Genomic DNA, 20,860 nt, shown 5'->3' on the forward strand with positions numbered 1-20,860 from the left:
ATACTTATAAGGATTTGTATTAAAATATTTGAAAATGTATTTTTTTCTGGGTCAAATCAAATTCATAATATGAAGTCCTCCTGATAGAATCCGTTCGTCTGATTGACGTGACTGAGTAACTCACACCTTAAGTCAGAGGTGTTACCTGTAAACCTGATTTTCATATAATATCGAACATGCTGTATTCCGATTTCTTGAAATATTTCGTGCTTATATGTATATTCTAAAAATTTTACCATAATCTTGGTTCCCTTGACTTTTAGCCTGATTTTTTTAGCACTACATTTCTGTACTTAAATTACACTTTCCCACAATTTTCTTCAAATTTAGGAAACATGACTAACATTTAAAATGAAGTAAGTACTATGGATATTACTCATTGAACAAAAATTATTGACAACAATTTGCCCTTTCAACTCGTACAAAAAAAAACATTTAATTGACATTAAACAAACAAATTTGTTGCGCGGTGAAATTAAACCGAAATTATAGTGAATAGAAGGCAAGCAAATAAACAAAAATAAAAAAACTAACGGTCGACCAAGTGGCGCATCAAAGGTAAATTAAGTGGTACATATACACATATATACATAATACATTGATGGCTGAACCAACGAACATGCAGATATGCAACTACAAATGGCGGCAACAAAATAAAAGAGCAAAAGCAACTATTACAAATACAATATAGCAATGACTTTATGGTAAATGTACTTTCATTTGAAAATTTCTAACCTTCAACTTTCATTCATTCGCTCAGTCATTCGTTCAGCCGTCGGCAAAGGTTGAGATATAATTTATTTAACTTCTTCTGACGCTGGGCATGAAATCGTGATATTTGACTTATTTACGAGCAGGGAATACAGCTAAGATCTACACATTACATTATTAATGAATACCCGAAAGTAAAAGTTCAGCTGATGTCGTTCATCTTCATGTGACAGAAAATGTGCAAAGCAAATTGTTGTGATGTCACGAGTTTGAGGAAAGTCTAGCAAGAAGAAATGAAATGGATGATGGCACTTCGTCTTCCGATCAGCTGTTACGGTGAGGAGGTCAGAAAATATATAGTTCACTCGTAGAAAAATTATAGTCGCATAGCTTCCCTATTTTCGGTAGCTGCAGCCTCCAATCTTGATGAGCCTTGGACAGAAGAAGAACAATAAAAGACGATTTGACAGTCTTCCAGTTGTTAGCAAAGCTCTCCAGCTCCACCTACTGATAGAGACGCTTTTATATTATTATAAAAAAAAATATACGCTCTTAAACTACTTCATACCGAAATAGTGACTTATTATGCACTGAACAGGGTATATTTTGTTAAGTTTGCCAAGATGTTTGTAACACCCAAAATGAAACGTCGGAGACCCTATAAAGTATATACATATCAAATGATCAGCGTGACGAGCTGAGTCCATTTAGCTGTCTGTCTGTCTAGACTAGTAGTTTTCATGTACTTGGCAACAAACTGACAATCAAGCTCAAGTCCTTGTATGGAAAACTTTTTAATTTGACAAGGTATTTTCACGAAATTTGACACTGATTATTAAGTAAAGCAGCAGAAACTGATCCAATCGGACATCTATAGCATATAACTGCCATACAACTGACCGATCAAACTAAAGTTCTTCATACCATGCAATTTCATTCATATGCAGCTTAACTACAATATCTTAAAGAAAACTTATCCACTTATTGTACTATACTTTCATTAAAGTATCACACATATTGACCAACTTAAACGGTTTAAAGTCAGGTGTAAAGTCGGAGTATAGGCATAAAGATTCGCCGTTATTAGAAAGATATTCTCTCTGAATTTCATTAATATAACTCACATGTTGACCGATATATACGGTATAAAGACAACCGGAAGTTCGAATATCTTTGAGTTGGTGTGAATGTGTTTCGATTTGGCCCATTTTCACATTGTATGTTATGTATTGTCCAATTTTGAAACCGGCTCCTATGAAGCCCTTCCGTATCATTTAGAATGTGAAATTTAAGTGACGAACTTATTCGGTGAGTTACCGCACTTTTAGTAGTTTTCAACATAATCGATAAATTTTGGGTGATACAAATAACCGTTAAGTGTACAAAACTATTCTACTCTGTAGCAACATGTGGCAAGAGTGTAATAGAGAAAGTTATGTACCACAGCGCCACCTAACGGGCATTTTAGATGGAAATAAACACAAAAGATAAAGTATAGACTCAAAAAGTATTAATACACACACTTCTGAAAGAATTAAAAATCATCAACTCTAAATATTTTTCGATTATTTCTGTATTAATTAAAAATTAATAATTTTTTTTAATACCTATACCATATATGTATGTACATACATTTTTAACTACATATGTAAGGCCATCTGCTCCTTATTTGCCTTATATTATCTATACAGAAATCGGAGCGAACATTAGAACAATACCAACAAAAGCGATATTGGTTGTTGATATGATATTTCAACTATAACAATACTAAATCCCACGTAGAACCGTTTTTAGGAAGCGCATATAATATGTTCATACACAAACAAATATATATATATTATATATATAGTATCTACATAGTCGTATATACTATGTACATTTGTATTTTTGTGTGTATGTTTGTAACTAAGCAACTATACAGCCAATTACTGGTCACTGCCCTTGCGCAACCGGCTTCCGTTGTTCACCAGAGCCACCACAGTCACCGCAACCCTCAACAAAAAATGCCGTAGTGTTTTTGTTGTTGTTGGTTTATCAGCTTCACTTTAAGGTTTTTACGGTGTGTGTACTCCTAGTTTGTTCCGCAAAAAATAAATAATATGTAATTCAAAGGCATGCCTCATATAACGATTTTTTCGCTTAATTGTATTTGGTTTTGTTGTTATAACACACACACAGACACGTAGAAACATAAGCAGCGGCAGGTGTGCAGGTGAGCCACAAACAAGTATAAGTAGCACTTGCAACGCAGTTTATAAAAACTGCAACACTTTTTGTTTTTTTTAGCACGAAATATGCTTGCTTTTGTTGTTGTTGCTGCGTTACTTGTTTTTGCTGCACCATTTGGCCCTTTTGCAGATGCAATATGGTTTATACGCTAGCACCGTTTGCATACATATATATATACATAACATAACGTTCGCAAGAGAAGAGCGAAATACTTTTATGTAAGTAATATAATAATATTTATTACATTCCACAGTAAGTCAACTAATATCTTTTTTAGCTATGTACTTACGTAGGTATGTGCACTAGGGTGAGTCGAAAACTATCCGATATCCAGTTAAAATTATACAGAAACTGCACCGTAGCTAGGTATAATACCTTTCAGAATTAAAAACGTTTCCATACAAGAATTTGATTATGATCGGTCGTTTTCTATGGTAGCTACATATATGCTATAGTAAACCAATCTGAACAATTTGTTCGGAGATAGTGGCGTTGCCTTGGACAATAAACTGTGCCTCATCTCATCAAGGATAAAAGTTTTCTATACGAGGACTTGATTTTGATCGGTTAGTTTGTATGGTAGATATATGCTATAGTAATCCGATCAGAAAAATCAGTGCGGAGATTGTAGTGTTGACTTGGACAATAATCTATTCCAAACTTAGTGAAAGTATATCATCAAAGAAACAAGTTTTCCATATAAGGATATGATTTGGTTCGATCAGTTTGTATAGCAGCTATATGCTATAGAGGTCATATTTAAAAAACTAGTTCGAAGTGCCGAATTTCGTGGATATATTTTGTCAAATAAAAAAGTTATTCATACTGGGACTTGAGTTTTAGCGATCTGTTTGTATGTCAACTATATCCTACAGTGGTCCGATATCGGCAAATGAGCAGCTTCTTAGTGAGAAAAGGAAGTGTGCAAAATTTCTGATCGATATTTAAACAAGTAACAAGTAGCTCGGGTATAACCGAACATTTTATACTCTAGCAACTTGCAAAGATCAAAGCCGGGGTAAGTTCTTTTCGAATTTCAATCATATCTGACAGGTTGACCGAAATTTTCGATAAAAAGTTCGCAAAAAGAACTGGCGTCCACATATTCGGTATCTGGAGGCTTGAACAATTTTGGTCATAAGGTGGCACACCTCAAAGGCACTATTCGTGCAAAGTTTTATATGGCCACATTGATTGGTTCCAGATTTTTATACAGGAAAAAGTGAGAGAATCAGATGGAATTTAAAATTGTGTTATATGGGAAGTAGACTTGAATTTTGTCTGATTTCGCCCATTTTCCCACTGCAATGTAGGAATGTCAGGATAATATTATCTACCGAAATCGGTCAAGTAGGACCCCAGATATGGGTTTTCACCTAAATGTGGGCTATACCACACCTATCGTCTAAACCGGTCTACACCGGTTCCTATAAAGCTCTGTCGTACCATCTCGGGTGTAAAATTTAATGTCTCTGATTCATTTTGTTATCTATTTATCGGACTTTCAGTAGTTTTTAACAAAACGGATATATAGAGAGTGGGCAGTATTATAATCGGAATTAACCCATTTTCATAGTGTGGGTAGGGATGTCTAAAATATTTTCCTTGAGTAAATTTGGTTGGTCGGGGCCATGTCCACTTTTAAACAATTTTACCAACCATAGATGTCCCTTGCTAATACAATTCGTTGTACTACATAATAGCTTGGTAATTTATTGAGGATCTTAGTTATGACACTTTATATGTTTTCGATTAATGACATTTTTTAGGCGTGACAATGGTCCGATTCCGCCCATCTGCAATACCAACTCTTCTTCGGTGCCAAGGAACATGTTAGTTACTCATGTTATCACTTGTACTGACTCGTCTCGTCATCCTGATCATTTATATATGGATACATATACATATATGGTAACTTCATATTTATCTCGATTCGTTTTAGGTGATACAAACAACCGTTGAGTGAACAAAAATAACTAACTAACTCTGTGGCAACATGTTGCAAGAGTATACAAATATGGTAAAAACTCGTAGCTCAAAAAATTCTACGGATCTTTTTGTGATAAAATTTCTGATATATTTTGTACTAATCGTGTCAAGTTGAATTTTTGGTAAATCTTATCGATATAAACATATACAGTTATAGATATCGAATGGATCAAGATAAGTCACAAATCATTCCATAATACTTGATAAATGTTTAATAAATCATTAATGGACATCTGTAGTTCAAAAAGCTTAAAAAAAAGGCCGTGGTCCCACTTTTTAATATGTTTAATGTACATATCTGACAACTACTTAGACATTTCTTCCCCCAATTCCATCACTCAATAACAGAACGATAACACTAGAACTGAAAATATCAGTTAAAATGCTGCAATTAGGATTTTCTTTTGAAGCACACAGACACCGATTATAAAGATTATCGAATATTTGGACTTTATTCCGTACTAACAGATGACTAAAATTGTCATCCCACTTGGGGGGAAGAGGACCTCATATATGTAGATGATGAGATATGAACATCGAACTTTCGATATTATTTATATTCAATTCCCTACACAACCGCCTCATATGGAGCCAATTGGGCGAGTGAGCCACTCTGCACTTTATTTCATGACATTGATGACTCCCTCCCCTACCGTAGCCTAATAACGCCTACACCGCATATTTTGCCTAGCCGAGAGCTCCACACGCGACTTTTTTCTAATTCTTACACTTTTATGTAAATTCGTGATATCTTTCGAATAGAATGTCCGAATCAAATAAAGTAATAAATTTTTATAAGAATTAATACTGAGCTACTAATAAAGAACTTTTACAGAGATGCCGCCTCTGTAAATTATTATTATTATTTTTAAATAAAAGAACACTTATTGTGACAAAACGATAACAATTAGACAGAAGCTGTGGCGAAACTTTTTTAGTTTTGAAGCCTATTCCATTCAAGCAAGCAAAAAGTCAAATCTTTCCTCTTTATAATATTAGTATGGATAATATATGAAGAAATCTTCCATATATGTACTGTATTTATATAGCGCAAATAGGTAAAATCGGTCGATGGTTACTCCAGCCTCCATATACATATATTTACTATATATAATGATATTCGTTTTTCTAGTATAAAGATTAAGCATATCAAAGAAATTAGTTATATTTACGAAAGCTTTAAAAAAGGAAAAAATAGATTAATATATTTCCACACATAAATTTTCAAATCTGAGAGTAAGAAGGTGAGAGCAGCCAATTTAATTTTATTGTTAATTTTTGGTTAATGTACAGCAGAAAAACTTAAAGAATCATTATATAAAGGCCATTCATTTTCTACAAACATTTAAATCAGTGGTTCCCAAATTATGCATTGCTACAACATTTACTAAAAGAATATACTACAGGCGCATATTAAATGTATATTGAACATATATAAATATCTTAAATATAGGAAATTATAAATTATTTAACTATGAAAATTGTGAATTAAAAGTTTTTTACGTGATTTGAAACTGATATCAGTGATAGCAACGAAATTTTGATGGTTGTATGTATGTAAATTCTACTAATGCATTTGCATAATTTATAGATATTAAAAAATATGAATAAGTACAAAGATTTTGTGAAAGAAATTTAGCAAATTATATTTAGTAAACAGCTTGGGAACCCCTGATTCAAGCTTATGTGTTGTTCTTCTGGCTACAATCGAGAGGAGGTTTTTTTACTTATTAAAACAAACAAATTAAAATTAAACACTTATTAAACTAAACAAATTCAATGATCTAAAATTTAACGTACATGATATTAGGTTTCATTTAAAGATACAACTTCTTAAAATTGTTAAAAATTTAAGAGAGGTATTTATACTGTGGCCAAACACGACGAAATCAATAAGAAATAGAGAACACTGATGAATCCTCTGAGTAAATATTTTGATGACAATGTCATGTGCTTCAGCGCTAATTGCAGACTTACTATATGACCCAAATTCTGAAAAAATATTAAAGAAAAGTTTATTATTTCAAATAATCTCTCTTCTTTGATTGAACAAGTAGTTTGTTCGATTAGTCACTCTCAAATATCTGGAGTACCGTGAAAGTATTTTTGCTATTTTCAGTAAATATATTGAAATTTCACATAATGAGTGATTGATCGCCTGAGCTACCGGTAGAACGGAATGATGACAATATAAGTATCACGAAGTTCATGGGAGATGATGCAACAATACAAGTATATACACGAAGCGAATCGGACAATGGTTTTCTATTAACGACCGATTTTAAGTGCTTCAAAGCCGAATTAATAAGCTTACGTTTATTTTTACCCATGAAAATTAAAGAAAACTCATCTGCTACTACAAAAATGATTCAGAAAACTATAAAATGTCTTTAAAAGACACCAACACCAAAGCGCAGCAAAACAGCTTTCAATTTGAGCTGGTATCCGAGTTGCTACCGCATGCCAAAAACCAGCAATTTCAGTACCAGCACACTCATATTGGTGCATACGGATATGTAGTGCTACAAATCCACGCTCCCAATAGCACGACGGTTGCTTAGTCGACGGCAACAGCAGGCCACTATTGTTTCATCTCATCAACAGTGCTCCAAATCTCGTTGCATTGCATGCGGCTGACTGGCTGCCTGGCTCAATGGCTCGCTGGTATAGCCGTTGGTTGGCCCCCTTCACCGCCGACATGCAACCCTGCCTGCTTGCGAGCACAATCGTAATAAGAAAGGCAAACATCACTGGAAATCGACAAGCAAACGAAACTAAGTAAGTGTGTAGCTAATATGAAGAGCAGGGCGGCGAACTGCCACAAAACTACGTCACATTATTTGCCGACTTTATGACATTGCTTGACTTAAAGAATTTGCTGTGGCCATAAAATGATACTTACTGCTGCTTACAAGTATTGGAGAGAAGTAAAAGAAAAAAATAAAGTAGTCAGTAGTCACAAGCCGAAACTAAAGTCGTGGTGTGGTCGATGTAGACAGAGAAGTATAAGAAATTAAAAAGCAGGCAGCACACTTCCTTGAAACCGGAAACCCAACTTCACCTCTGTGCGCTGTGAACTTCCTTTTGGTCAGTTGTGTTGCAGCTGAAGGCGGAAACTGTGGCAGGAAAGCAACCACACACATATACTTATGAATCTACAAGTATATACAGCAAGCGTGCAATGGCTCAGTGAAGCGTAGCATGACAAGGCGAAGAAATGAGTGCAGCAAAATTTTGCCAGTAATGCGTTACTTAATGAAATGAATTTGTGTTGTTATTGTTGCTTTTATTTTTAGTTTTTAAGTACACTGTTCTACATTCCTTTTCTGGAGTTTTTAATTTCATAAGAAGCAGTAAAACTCGGTCTTGCTCACTTGCAGACAATGCATTTCCCCTGGGTCAGCCACCAAAGATGCTGTCGCTGCAATTGCATTATTAGTTTGCCATAATTCTTCCACACGTTTGGCTTTTATAATATCTATGTATTTTCATATATATATATTTTAATATACATTTGTTTGTATGTATAAAAATAATAAAGTCGTAATAAATTTTATGCACCTATTCTTCTGTGTTCTTTTTGAGCTGTTTGAGCAAAGATTTCGAATCTCTCGCTTCAACTGGTTATTTGCTGATTTGCTATGAGCTATTAACGCAGAAAGTTGCAACCCTCCGAAGTTGAGAGGCAATGTTGGTTTACTGATTTATCAACAACATAACCTAGTAGTAGCAGTTTTCTCATACTCTGTTCTATATATTTGTCGAAACTTTTGGAATATATAATATATCTGGTTAAACCCCAAATATTTAGGAATATTGAATGCTGCATTCTACATTTGGTTCTTTGCGGGTATTATAAGTTTAGTAAGTGGTTTAGTATTTTTCATTTAAATACTTTCAATGTTCACTAGTACAACCAGAAACATAAGAACCTGCCAACCAGGCTCCTGGAGTTTCTGGCTAGTCAGTATCGATATGTGTGTTGGCATTGTTATTTCCTATTGGCCAAATCTGCCGCTACTGGTTGATGCTTCTTTCAGAAGGTCCAGTTGTTAACAGTACAGATCCAAGTTAAGATCTGCGAATGTGAGCAGCTTATAGAAGATGACAGTCCCCGCCAATCCCTCCAAACATATAGCAAATCCTTGAATTCAATTCAATTCTGGCTTGGCCACCATACACTGAGCTACTTTTTCCTCTTATTTAAATGGTTCCCAAGGTTTTGTTTTTTTTTGCAATGTCTTCGAGATCCACGAGAACATATTAATTTCCAACAAAATTAAGAATATTGAAAGCACTCCCGTAAAAGGAAGGGATTACCGCTTTTGTTTTGAGGTTAGAAACAAACTAATTTGTCTTATATATGAAATAGGAGATTCCTGAAGTCTCTTCAATTAGTCTATATTTCCTAGTATTGGGTTACAATCTGTAGGACCAACTAATATATTATGTCAACTTAAAACATTTTTATTAAACAAAGCGTTCGCTTCTTACCAAAACTCATTCCATACTAAGATATCAGATCCCGATCTAAATTTAAAGATTCTCGAAACTTAGTTCTTTAAATCCCAGCTATTTGAATACAAGTATTGCAATTCCCAAGACTTTTAGGAACTTGTGTGCTACACCCCATCAATTTCTGAGCTATTTAAAGGAGCTTGTCATGTTTTGATTATTCGTTCCTTCAGATATCAAACTAATTTTTTATAAGCTTTTTTCCCCGTCTGACCTTTATAGAACCGGTATTTAATTCTTTAGCGATAATAATTAAGGTAAAATTTGGAGACTCGGACTCAGAAATTAAGAAACTGAATCGACAGAGATGTATTCAACTCTATTTATTTCAATATTTTAATTCCACCAGAGTTGAGTGAAATCTGTTTATTTGAAACAAAAGAGATGAGCAGAAATTACAAATACTTTTCCGACGGCTAAGAGGTTTGGGCCTGATGGAGTGGGGTATACTGTTCAAACACGGACAAAGCACGGTCTCCAAATAGAGAAACATTGAATATCTTAAAATATATTAATATACAAAATATCGAATATACATTTTCATGAATAAAAAAAAAAAACACATTACATTTAATTTCCCTCTTTTAGTCCTCAATTTGTGTTATTTAGAATTACCTAACATATTAGATATATTTCACTATAAATTAGACCTGAAGCCAAAAAAGTGGTGATTAATGGTGGCCAATGCAATTAAAATTCGATTTTTCACACACTTATCCTTCTATGCATTTCTTCAACGAGGTAATTCGTTATTTCACTGTTAGTTTTGTTTTGTTTGCACAAGTTCAAGTGCAAGGGTAGTAAGAGCTGCCTCCACAGCTGATACATAGGTATGTATTGGCAACAATTTATTTCAATTCGCGCATTAATTAATTTGCCAACACAGTCTAGCCAGTCTGTGAAAATACAGAACAGAAGAACGACTACATATAGCATAGCCATAGTAATATGTACGTGTACGCAAGTGTAGAGTCCAAGTTCGGAAATGCAAATTTTCCATGCGGAAGTTTCATTCGTGTTGCACCAGTAAACATATGTATAACCTTCTTTCTTATAAGTTCTCTGGTAGCACATCATTATAATGACTGTGAAAGAAATTTTGTAGAGAAGTTGAGAAATTTATGGATTGATTTAGATTGCAACGGAAAATTTGTTTTTTAGAAAAGTGGCCTTAGTCAAAAAGGTCTTTTATGGAATTTATAATATCTAAAGAAGGCAACTCTATAAAAAACTGAATGAAATACTAATAATAAAAATATATACGCAAAAAACAAGCTGATTTTACCTTACTAATGTGGATTTATACTTCATCACGTAAAGGTATTTTTGTATCACAACGACCGATATTTAAACTGTAAAAGTGAAATCCCTATTATCTTTGTCGAGGAAAGAAAATCGGATCAGTATTATTACACAAAACTTTATCTCAAATTATTAAATGGTGTCAAGTTCCGACAGATCGTTTGATTTCGATAACTGAGAGTTTTCCACTCCGATTGTTTTTAAGCGTTATAAGTCCTCTACTTTTCGTACGTTTAATTAAAAAGAGGGTAGGATAAATAATTAAGTACCCAAAACTGGCTTAACGTCCCAGAAGGGTTTCCCAATATAACGTACGTTTTGTTTTTTGAGACGTTATTTGATTTACACTCAGTTTGGTTTGCCATTTCATTGTTAACAGACTTACTCCGGAACAACATTTGCGTGCAAATTTAGTACTGAAATGATGATTCGGCTTGCTCGACGCATCGGTATATCGAGCAACCAAGGATCGGTTTCGCACCATTTTTATTTTAGTTGATAATGCGCACCCTACACCGTAGAGTAAGCACCGAAGACGCTATTGCTGCTGTGGAGCAGATTATCGAAAAAGACCTATGATATAGAACCACGATTAATGACTTTTTCTAGGCTGAGTTGGAGGATGTTGGTGTGGATGACTTCTGGTCCCAACAACATCGCGCGATTTAACTCCGCTGGGCTATTTTTTGTGGTGTTATGTGAAGTCGCTTGTCTACGCAGATAAGTAAGAGACGATTGACGTCTTGGAAGAGATACTCGGCAAGTTATTGCTCACGTACGGCCCTAAATGCTACAAAAAGTGTTTGGAAATTGAGCTTCTTGAATGAAATTTATTCGAGCCAGCCCGAATTTGCCCGAAACCATTTTTAAAACAAAATGGAAATCCATTATCTTTAAAATAAAGCTAAATTCTTTGCCATCATATTAAATTATATCCGTTGTATATCCTCTTGAAAACCACAGGTGTAAAAAAACACAATAATTTATATATATATCGTCATCAAAATCATCAACAGTCCAGATACATACAAGAAGGGTCGATTATTGGAATCAGTTCCTCAAGAAAGTTTAGTAAAGGTCATGTTATGCAAACTGAACTCATTGCAACTTAGTTTCTAGGTGGAAAAATATTTAAATAATATTTCAGATTCCGATAATATGACCTAAACACACTCCCTAATTTAAGTAGGTATTTGATTCAAGGAAATGAGAGGTAATGTAATATAATTATCGCTAAATTAAATGGTGCGTTTTTTACAATTTATTTTGTGCAATAATCCTTCTCGGGCAGCCTCTTGTTGATTCAAAATGGTCACATAAATGGTTACATGGGCTTCACGGCTTCAAAAAAACAATTGTTATTTTTCATAATCTTATTTAATTCTATAACATCAGTTAAATATTGCTCTAAATTCTCAAGTTGATCCGAGTAATAATTTTGTAGATACAGCCTTGAAAAGTTGCGCGCTCGAGGTCAGCTATATAGTCACTTGAAACTTTAAACGCATTTTTTTAGAAACTGGATCTTCAAAGTTGGTTTTCAAGATTTCTCGCGAACTACTCAACCGATCTTAATGAAATTTTATATAGGTCTCCGAGATATAATTTAAAAGGTCTTGAATGAAGCATTTTTTTTGTTTAATTACAACTAGTTATAAAAACATCGAAAAATGTTACCAAAATTGGCATTTTTTTGTAAAAACGTCTGCCAAAAACACAATTTTCACTTTTTGTTATTGTTTCTTAGTCCAACACCTAATTTATGATCTTAATTAAAACACGTATTTTTTTGTTTTACTTTTGATTCTGTAATAAGTTCTGCTTACAACGCCGTGGCACCTTTTTTCCTGGGGCTACCGGAAATGACGTCTTAATGGCCGAGTTTTGAATATTTTCCTTTGAAAATTTTACAATATCGTTATAAGATACATATTTTTGGAATAATAAAATAAAAAGTTTAAATAAAATATTTAATTTTTTATATGGAAAATAAAATTTTTGAAAATTTACCGTTTATTGCTTTTTAATGGTCAGTTGCCTTAGGAAAACACATTATACAATAAATATTCTCTTCTATCGTCTGATTTTATGAAATATCTTCTTAACTGTCGCTCTTTAGAAAGTTCTCGATAAAGAGCAAGTCAGATACAGCTTCAAAAACTATACATATATAAATGGTGTTATTTTCGAGGTATAGAACTTTAAATTGCAATAAAATAACGTGAACTATTCGATTGACAAAAATTTTTTTTATTTATTTATCCGAAAGATAATCTTGTGGCAAAACATTTTAAATATGATTTCTGGCATATGATCACCACGGCTGGCTCGGATGTAGTCTAGTCTGGACGTCCAATTTTCGATGTCTTTTTTCAACATTTGTGGCCGTATATCGGCAATAACACGCCGAATGTTGTCTTCCAAATGGTTAAGCGTTTGTGACTTATGCGCACAGACCATTGACTTTACATAACCCCACAGAAAGTAGTCTAGCGGTGTTAAATCACAAGATCTTGGAGGTCCAAAACGTGAAAATAGGCGGTAACCAAACGTGTCTTTCAATAAATCGATTGTGGCACGAGCTGTGTGATATGTTGCGCCGTCTTGTTGCAACCACAGCTAATGGACATCATGGTTGTTCAATTCAGGAATGAAAAAGTTAGTAATTATGGCTCTATACCGATCACCATTGACTGTAACGTTCTGACCATCATCGTTTTTGAAGAAGTACGGACCAATGATTCCACCAGCCCTTAAAGCGCACCAGTCAGTTTTTCTGGATGTAACGGTGTTTCGACATACACTTGAGGATTAGCTTCACTCCAAATGCGGCAGTTTTGTTTGTTGACGTAGCCATTCAAGCAAAAGAGCGCTTTATCGCTAAACAAAAAACAATTAACCTAGTGCGCGATACGCATTCCGCACAGAACCATTATTTTCGAAATGAAATTGCACTATTTGCAAGCGTTGTTCAGGCGTGAGTCTATTCATGATGAATTGGCAAACCAAACTGAGAATAAATCACTTGCCAGCTGTTAAATCGGTCGCCATCTTGAACAGTAATGCCAACTTAAAGTAAAAACAACTCCCGTTACATATGTTCTTTCTCATATATATATGTACAATATAATATAAACTAAACAAGCTAGTACTGATCTATATACCAGCTGTGATGCCTAAAAATAAGTAGAGCAAAGCAGCCAATTAATATTAAATAAACAACCAAACTTCAAAAAGTGAGGAACGAAGTTGAAGTGAGTGCTGAGTGCCGTTTAACGCATGGTGAGCGACAACAGCCAAGCTGGCCGGAAATGTGTGTTGAAATTTAACACACTCGGACACGTGTCTGATAAAACAGCGCACCCTCATGTGGAGTCTGCATTTTTAGGCTCTTGCTATGCTGTAGCTTATGTTTCCAGGTTTCTTAGTCCAAGTCCTCAATGAAAAATGCATTGAACTTTCATGAATGATGTATTGGAAATAATTTACAAATTAATTCATTTAAGAACTTTTCTTCACCTCATCAACAGCAGAGGCGGCGGCAGTGACAGTCATTTCCAATCAGCTGTTAGCGTTTGTCAATTGACAAGCGTTTATTAAATAGGCACAAAACTTTCGGTTAATTTTGGTAAAAGTAGAAGCATTTGATAAAGTTGGGCGAGACTTCCTGTTTAAAACTTCAAATATTAAAAATATATACATACATATGTATGTACATACAAGTAAAAATGACATTGAATTATTTTTTCACTGCTCTCTATTACACTTTCTTCGCTAGAACTTCCTTTGGCGGCATTAACATAAGAACGCATTTTTTTATTTTTACTGTTTATTCTTTACAATTTATAGTTTTTTAATACTTCGCGAGTGCATTCGTTTAGTGAAAGTCTAACAAAACCCATAAATCTTATCAAATGTCAGCTGACTTATGCAAAAGCTTTACGCGGGTACTACGCTCCTTCCGATCAGTTTTATGTGGTCATAAAGTACAAGTTTCCCCCTGCTACACATGTTTATGAATATATCCAAATTTATGTTGTTATGATTTAAGGGGTCATATCCACTTTTGAACTTCAATAAATTAATTTTTTTTTTTTTGCATATATAGCGAATGTATACATATTTTAGAATATAGCAAGTAGTTTCGACTTTAAATTTTCACACCAATTTCTTAGATATATTTGTTAAACAATAATCGAAGGTATAAGATTTTCAACAATAATTTTGACTTTTTAAGCCACTCTGAAATGTACATTTTTTTCGCGATAAACGATTTTTTTGTTTGATAAATGCTCGATTAAAATTCCTCTAAGCTACTACAGTTCAAAGGTGTCGTAAAAAAATCGGTTTTGAGAAAAAATCAAATTTTTTTAAGAATATTTATGAGATGCTTTTTTTATCCTCCCAACTTGAAAATATAGACTCGAACCGCTTTATATAATTTAAAAAATTACGTCAAAACCCATTTCATATTACTAGTTTGCGGAATTTAGGCATAATGGTGACCGATAGGACCGGAGTCAATGTTTTCAGTGTGTCTACACACCATTTAAAAATGTCTCCGAAAGAAAGAAAAACTTAAAAGCTATAGAATTTGTAAAGTTTCGAACAGGTTATCAGCCTCTCCATAGACAGCTTTTAGTGATGGCTACTACAGACTGAGGTGTCCCATGCACAAAATGCGAAATTGGTTGACGGAAAACTATCAATTCAGCGGAAAAGAGCTGGAGACACCGGAGCTTTACTCAATAAAGCTCTGGCGACCGAGTAAAGGCGGTATATCTTATCATCTGTATCGAGTGCGATTGCAAAAAGAAAATAATTACTTGGCAGCAGGTCTAGAGGTTGCAGTCGATACCTCGACACCAGAATTGGATAGGTAGACTGATAACCTGACAATCTTATCAATGAAACCACAGTGGCCCTTTGCTCTCCCGCAGAGTTATAGGATACAATATACAAATATGTAAATTGTGCCTGCATATAAAATTGGTATTAACCAAAAATCAAATTTATAAAGATTACCACAGTTTAATCCCGTTTCTTTTTGAAATGCTTTTGATAGAAAAATACATTAGCTCGTGACACGTGACATCATTAACGAAAAAGTTTGTTTACAATTGCAATGCAAGTTTGACAGTTCATTTATGATGAGGCATGTCGCAATCTCTATCATTCTTGGTAATAATAAAGTATACTGCATACTAACATACTTGTACATATGCGAACATAATCCGAAGCTGTCGAGCTTATCATTGCCATGTGATTCTTACCAATTTCGATTATAATATTCTCTATTTAATATGTCTAATTATTCAACTGACCCTTATCATTTTATTTATTTACTTACGTTCTACTTTGTGGCCGAACAAATGTGGATACTATATAAATAAATATGTAGATACTATTTATATACTTGAATTACGTAGGCTTGTCATTAACATAAGAACTACATACATACATATGCATAATCTAATAATGTTTGTACCCATTTTTTATTTCGGCTTTTGTTTACTCTTTTCGTTTGCTTTTCTACGGAGCAGTCTCAATGTCACTCAGCGCGAACAGAAACTATCAGCTGTGTATTGTTCGGTGAGTGAATGTTTTTTGACTTAAAGTTCCATAACCGGTCCTGTGGCGCAATGGATAACGCGTCTGACTACGGATCAGAAGATTCCAGGTTCGACTCCTGGCAGGATCGACGTTAAAGGTATGTCTTTTTTGTTTAAAAGTCTGATGAATATTCATAAAGTACTCATTGTTTTGATATACAATAACTAATATGGTTATTTAATTTAAAATGAATTCTTAAATATATTTTATAATCAATATTATTTTTTATTCGAAATAGTTTGGAAAATTATTTTTATTTAAAAAATAATGTAAATTCCTTACTAATAATTGCCAATAATTTTATAACGGGTCCTGTGGCGCAATGGATAACGCGTCTGACTACGGATCAGAAGATTCCAGGTTCGACTCCTGGCAGGATCGACCATAAAATCTTTTTTATGGCCTGGCAATTAAATACTTTATTTGTAAATAAATTAATATTATACCATTTTATTGTATTGATATTATACTCAATTGAATTCAATACAAAAGAGAATGAGATTGCCTCATTAAACTCATGTTTTTCCATAGCTATGTATGTACTCATGTGATAACGTCAGTATGTTTGTTCTATTCGCCATTCTCAAAAGTTTGGCGAACCGAAGACAGTTGGTATTTTAATATGGTAAATTCTACAGTTATTTTTATATAGTGGCCTCGCTAAAACTGTTTCCAATAGAATGGTTCAGCTATGGGCCTTGACCAAACTTCTTCTCCTATTTTCGAAAGAACCTATAAGTTTTAAGGCTTTCTAATACAGCTTATAGGATCTAGTATATGATTCTTCGTAACAAAAATATATTAGAAAGTAAATTTTACGGACCTTTCATCATTTGACATTTCAGTAACGATAACGATACACGCTCTATGATACTAGATCTTGTATTTTATAGACTATGCTAAGTGTAGGATAAAAGGGCATAAAAAAATCTTTATATTGATTATGATCAGTCAGTTTTTATGGCAGCTACATGCTATAGTGGTCCGACCTAATCAATTTGTTCGGAGATTGTAGCGTTGAACAATTATTTGTACCAAATTTCGTGGAGATATCTTGTCAAATAAAAAAGTTTTCCATACAACAACTTGATTTTGATCAGTTAGTTTATATGACAGCTATATACTATAGTAGACCGAAAATTTCTTCGGATATTGTACATTTGCCTTTGACAATAATCCATACCAAATTTCGTGAAGATATCTTCTCTAAAAAAGTTTCCTTGCAAGGACTTGGTTTTGATATATCTCGTTCAGGGTATAAAAAATAAACATCATCCGCATAGCTATTTAAATTCAAGGATAATATATACACACACATTGAGGTTATGTACCATTGTCAAAATACATGCGGCAGCACTGGCATTTTCGGTGACAATGCAAATAACGTAAATGAAAAGTTGTATTCGCATGCTGACGCAAAGGCACGACGACGATTCCCTTTCGTATTTCATACTGTTTTTGCACTAAAATAGGGAAAAGTCAAAGGGTGTGTGCGCCTTGGGTTAGTTTTGCTGGCAAAGGGTTTATATGTACATATAGTATATTATATGATGGCATATGCTGTGAATAAATGGGTGCGATGGAATTTTTTTTGATATGAATAAATATTTTTGTATGAATGTTCAATGAAATGCGAATGTGCAAAGTACCGGCCATTGTTGATGGCATCTGATAGCACAAAATATGGCAAATTAATGGGATAGAAAGGAGTTGCATAGTATGTGTGATATTATTTTTACTTTATTACCGCTTTGTGGGCGGACAAATGAGTTAAAACTGGACAAATAAAGGCATTTTGCTAGAGATAAGGCAATTGTGGGAATCTGTAAATTTTGCTGACTTGGGCATGAAATTTGTTCATAAAAAAGTATAATTAGAGAAAAGTTGGAATAAGCTTTTTTGTTTACAAGTGCATTAACTGTAAAAACATACTACATATGAATACGTATGTATGTTTATAAAAAATGCTATACTTCTAAGCTTAATTAGTTGGTTGAGTGGAAGTAGGGAGCTGCAAAGTTTGCTAAAGACATACATACGTTTGACATTTAGTTCAGTATACATTGAAAAAGTAGGCTTCAAATATCTTAATAGGGTATTTCGATAATCAAAATTGCTTTGCTGGATAAGTGGAACTAATTGGATAGCCAAACTAGTCTTCAGAAGATGTTGTTAAGGAAGGCATGTATCCGAAATTATTTTTAAACACTAAATGCCATAAAACTTACAACTTAGTGAAGTCGAAAAATCTTTTTTTTTGCTTTTTAAATGGTTGTATCTACTTGTAAGTCAGATAAACTACATTTTTTTGAAGGGACATTTTTTTAATAAGTAAATAAAATTAATATACATTTACCGAATTGAATACACCTACTTTAAAAATCGGTGATTCATTTTGAAAGATTTTGGATTTCCTTGATCCCGAAGCCGATCTACAGGAGGACCCCGGAAAATTTTGTCTGGCGGTGAGAAAGATTTGTCTGCTTGAAAAAGTAATTCAAATATAAAACCCAAAAAATTGTATACTATAGATGAGGATTAATCAAAATTTAGATTTTTCACGATATGGCGGCTTCTCCAAAAGCGTTTTTGGTGAAAAATTTACAATTTAAAGTGGCTTAAAAATCGAAATTATTATCGAAAATCGTATTTCTCCGATCAGTACCTGAAATACATATACAGGAAGATCGTGTAAAAATTCAACGATTCTGAAAACAGCATTCCGGGAAAAAGCGTTTAGTGTTTGTAGTTGATAACACTAGGTTGAAAAATTCTTACTAGTACGCTCATATCTCCGAAAGTATTTGCCGGATAAACTACAAATGTTCGAAGAATATTCTCAAATATGCATTCGATATACATATGTACATATGTAGGCACAAGAAACACCTGTCAAACATGGGCATGGCTTCTTGTGGCAACTGCCGATTTTGCGACATGGGGCCGGAAACACCAGAACACCTGATTCTAGATTGCCCCGCAATTTGTAGACGAAGGCTCAAGGCCCTAGGCTCCACTTATGTGAACAGGGATCACATTGCCTCAATAGCACCCAGCAAGTTGTTGGAATTTTTTAAGGTGCTGGGACTTTGGGAAAGCATGTGATAGAGGAGAGGGCACAATAGACCCTGGGTCGCAGTGCAAACCTCATATTCATTCTATTCTATTTTATTGTACAAAAAACCTATTTTATTTTATTCTCAAGTACATATAAACCGTTAATTGGAAATAAAATTCTTAAATTAATAAAAAAACACATCTATATACATGTACATACATACCTATGTATATATGGATATGTATATTATTATTATTTCTAAAACATATACAAATGTATTTAATTTACCTCATTAGGCTCCAATCTTTTTTGCTTATTTAATCCGGTAACGTATGAATATACCTTATTATCGGGATGTAAATAACATTATTTATTTATTATTACACTAATGGTTATTGTTGTTTATTAATTTAAACACAATTGTAAAATAGTTATTCTTTCACAAATAGAAAACGCGCGATTTATATATAATACGTACATACATGTATCCAAAAATTTTCTATCAATCAACCAACCATATGAAGAATGTAGATGGATTTGTGGTTATTGCATTTAAATTTTTTTTAATATACAAATAGATTTTTTTATTGCTATACTTTCACTATAATTCTAGCACGTTCAATATGCAGCTAGGCAACTTTTAAAAGCAGGCAAGCCAAAGTAGTCTTGACTTAGAAAAAAATATATTATTAAATTTAAAAATGCTCATTTTGTATTAAAAAATATAAATATATTATTATTGTTTAACAAAATAGCTAAATGTATGTACATACAAATTTTAAGCCATAACCCTAATTATATATTAACATTAATATATATGAAAACTATAATTAATATGTAAAAAAAATGAATAGATTTCAGTATTCCTATACGCGAACTAGTGCCTTAGTTGCTGCCATACAAACTGACCAATCAAAACAATGTCTTTATATAGAAAACTTTTGTATTTGACGAGACATCTTCACTATCTTTTTATTATTATTCTTTTTTTTTACATAAAAACGATCTAACACTTTAAAAAATTCTACAGATTAGTTATAGAAATTTTTCATTTCTCAAAACGAATCAATTTAATATACAATATGTCCGTTTTTTAGTGTGTCTTTTTTGTATACATATTTTTTATATACTTCTTGCTATACGCCCGCTTTGTGTATTTACATTTTTATCTTCTTATGCCTTTTCTTCTTCTTACATACATTTTCACTTCTCCATGTCCGGATTTAATTACATATTTGTATGTACATATGTATCATATCATATGCATTTACTTCTAATAAAAACGTACGATTTCTAACTACTTATGCACACAATTATTTACATGCATATATACCCACTTCACACTAAAGATTGCAACTGAAAGTAAGAAAACCGATTATAACGCCGATGCGGAGCAGTTAAAACCAATTGGAAACTGATTTTAGTCAACAATATAACTGGCAA

General features: G+C 33.4%; 1 protein-coding gene and 2 non-coding genes across 4 annotated transcripts in view; 2 read left to right on the forward strand and 1 right to left on the reverse strand.

Annotated features, from left to right (window-relative positions):
- The window catches only part of CdGAPr (GTPase-activating protein CdGAPr), a 191,633-nt gene that overhangs the window by 170,291 nt on the left and 482 nt on the right, over nucleotides 1-20,860 (reverse strand). For both annotated transcript variants that reach the window (XM_036361775.2, XM_070106784.1), the window contains exon 2: nucleotides 19,706-20,087. The gene's annotated coding sequence lies outside the window, so the exon portion shown is untranslated. The remainder of the gene's footprint in view (nucleotides 1-19,705; nucleotides 20,088-20,860) is intronic.
- On the forward strand, nucleotides 16,375-16,447 carry TRNAR-ACG (transfer RNA arginine (anticodon ACG)). The gene has a single exon. It is a non-coding gene; the product is annotated as a tRNA-Arg (tRNA).
- On the forward strand, nucleotides 16,668-16,740 carry TRNAR-ACG (transfer RNA arginine (anticodon ACG)). Its single transcript has one exon. It is a non-coding gene; the product is annotated as a tRNA-Arg (tRNA).

Source organism: Bactrocera oleae, chromosome 3 (assembly GCF_042242935.1).
Source record: "Bactrocera oleae isolate idBacOlea1 chromosome 3, idBacOlea1, whole genome shotgun sequence".
Classification (NCBI taxonomy): Eukaryota; Metazoa; Arthropoda; class Insecta; order Diptera; family Tephritidae; genus Bactrocera; species Bactrocera oleae.